The following is a 3,282-nucleotide window of genomic DNA, read 5'->3' as shown; positions in this document are numbered from 1 at the left end:
TATCCCTTTGTTACTCACCATAAATCCCAACAATTTCCCATATTTCACCCCGAACGAACACTTCGCCGGGTTAAGTCTCAACTTATATTTCCTTAGTCTTTCAAACAATTTCTTTAATATTTGGACATGATTTTCTCCCTCTCTAGATTTAGCAATCATGTCATCCACGTATACTTCAATCTCTTTGTGCATCATGTCGTGAAACAAAGTCATCATAGCCCTTTGGTAGGTGGCCTCAGAATTCTTTAAACCAAATGGCATGACTTTGTAGCAAAAGGTTCCCCATGGTGTTACAAAGGTTGTCTTCTCCTTATCCTCTTGTGCCATTTTTATCTGATTGTATCCTGAAAACCCATCCATAAAGGAATATGTGGAGCTGCGTGCTACATTATCAACTAACATATGTATGTGTGGTAAAGGGAAATTATCTTTCGGGCTAGCTCGGTTTAAGTCCTTAAAGTCCACACAAACTCTGATTTTACCTTCCTTTTTGGGTACCACCACTATGTTTGACACCCATTGTGGATACTTGACTACTTCCAAAAAACCTGCGTTCCATTGTTTTCAATTTATGCTTTTACTTTGATTAAGACCTTCAGATGAGTTCTCCTCAACCTCTGCTTAATCGATTTGCATTCATCCATCAATGGTATCCTATGTACTACGAAATCCGTATCCAAACCAGGCATATCCTTGTAGGACCAGGCAAAGACATCTACGTAATCTCTGAGCAGTGTAGTCAATTCTTCTTTCTCTTCAGGGGTGATCAAAGTCCCTATTTTCAGCTCTTTCTTGATTTCTTCATTACCCATATTTATGGTTTCAAGTTCCTCTTTAGCAGGCCTCCAAGCCTGTTCATGCTGTTCTATTAATTTTGTGAATTCCCCTATGTTTTTCTTCTCCCATTCCTCATCTTCTAGAGCTACTATGTATTATTTAAAGTTTGGTCATTCATTCTCAATGTAAAGTAAAGGTGTTGTTGTGGAAGATCCGCTTTTAGGGTTCCTGAAAGCGGGAAGTGATGTGTAAATGCATAGTAAGACATCAAAATGAAATTTGAAAAAAATGCATGATCTCATTAAAAGGAAAAGATTGGCTAAAAAAAAACAAAAATAAAATCCAATTGACATCTTGAGCTTCGATTGTCAATGAATAAAAACAAAACAAAAAGACAACCAATCATAAATAAAGTTATAATCCAACAATCATTGTTGATTACATTTTGAAAACCAATGGAGCTTCTTGGGTCTCCCAATTTTGGAACTTCTCTCCTTCGGATAGCTTTCGAACGAAAGTTCTGGCTGTAACTTCTTTCAAAGTGTAGATGGTTAATTGCGGCAACTCTTCATCCTTTCTTCTGGATTCAAACTTCTCAGCGATGTCCTCGACTTGATCTTTCTCCAGATTGTTTATACTTATTGAAGAAAGCTTCTAAAGGAGGTTTTCATGTCCCTTATTAGGCTACATCACGTATGTAGCCTTTAGAAAAGAAATCCTGATAGGAGGGATGACTAAGCTCTCTTCTTCAGGCTTTCTTCCTTCAATCCTCGCCATTCTTTTCTCCCTTCTTGCACCAACAACTCGCTTGTAATCCTCTTTCTTAGGCTTATATCCAAGCCCAAACCTCTGTCCTACAACTTTCAGCTTGATTATATCAATCAACTCAAGTTTTCCTTTCTCGATATCATATGGGAAAGGAATCTTGTGCTTCAAAAAGCTTTTAGCGGCCATTTTGGTGGCCTCCGAAATTTCTGGTTTCCTCACCATAGTGTTCTCGGGCACCCACTCGGTATTCACAACCTCAAATGCATGAAGATTTCCATCCTTACAATCTTCAGCTTCAATAAATGGAACTGCCACATTTCTTACCATCGATATAGTCTTCTTAGCCTTAACAGTCACTAGGACACCATTAACAATGTACTTCAAACATTGATGCAACGAGGAAGGGACAACTCCTGCAAAATGTATCAATGGCCTTCCTAACAACATGCTATAGGAAGGGTGGATATCCATCACTTGAAGGGTTGCTAGAAAGACTTGTGGACCCACAACTAATTCAACCTCAATTGTCCCTATCACTTTCCTTGGCGAGCCATCGTACGCTCTAGCCATCATCACACTAGGTTGCATGTGTGAGGGATCTATCGATATTTCGTCCAGCATATGTCTTGGTAACACATTAATGGCTGAGTTGTTATCGATGAGAACTTTACCGATGAGACAATCTTTACATCGTACCGTGACATACAAAGGCTTGTTATGTCCTGTTCCTTCAGCGTCAAGTTCATCTTCCGTGAAATATAGGTAATAGGCAGCATGGATCCTCCCTATTAGATGCTCCATAGTCTTTTGTTTAATATCTTGGGGTACATAAGCCTTATTCAATACTTTTTGCAAAGCATTACGATGCGGCTCGGAGCTGAGTATTAATGACATGATGGAGATCTTGGCAGGGGTTTTCTTTAATTGATCCACTATACAATACTCACTATGCTTCATCAATTTCAGGAACTCATTTGTTTCTTCCTCAGTCACAGGTTTATTTACCTCAAAATCTTTATTTAGGTCCAATACCTCCTTGCCCTTAGCCTTTCTTTGCTTCTCTAGTTCTTCAGGTGTGAAACAACGACCACTCTGAGTTAGCCCACTTATCTCAATTTGAAACAAAGACAAAGGAGTTTCGACATTCGAGGTATAACCATAATCTCCAGGAATTGCTCCATAGTCTACTTTGTTTGCATATGAGGGCTTAGTTAATACCTGTTTCGAGAGCCCATTAGTCGTTGATTGGATTCTGCATTTCCCCTGATTCTCTATCATCTCTATCTCTTCATTATCTATTGCAACCTCAATCCTTAGCTCTCCTAAAGTCAACATTCTTGCAACCTTTTGATGAAACTCAATGCATTCATCAATGTGATGCCCTTTCTTTTTATGGAATAGGCAAAAATCATTTTTCCTCATGCAATGTTCAGATGGTTTCTCCAAATGTCCAGATTGTATCAACATCTCGCACAACCTCGCCATGGTTACTCTTAACACCTTCTCTTTGCTCCCGCCCGCCATAGTATTCACTCCACTACCACCTACAACATGTTTGGGTAGAGGGTTTGAATTCACATTAGGCGAATCTTCAAAAGTAACCCATCCGATTTTGATTAGCTGTGATACCCTCTTCTTAAAAGTCACGCAGTTCTCGATGCTATGACCCGCATTACCAGCATGGTATTCACAAGTCAACTCGGGGTTGTACCAAGTAAGGAAAGGCAGGTGCATAGG

Source organism: Populus euphratica, unplaced genomic scaffold (assembly GCF_000495115.2).
Source record: "Populus euphratica unplaced genomic scaffold, PopEup_1.0 scaffold230.1, whole genome shotgun sequence".
NCBI lineage: Eukaryota > Viridiplantae > Streptophyta > Magnoliopsida > Malpighiales > Salicaceae > Populus > Populus euphratica.
This window is presented reverse-complemented; position numbering follows the sequence as displayed.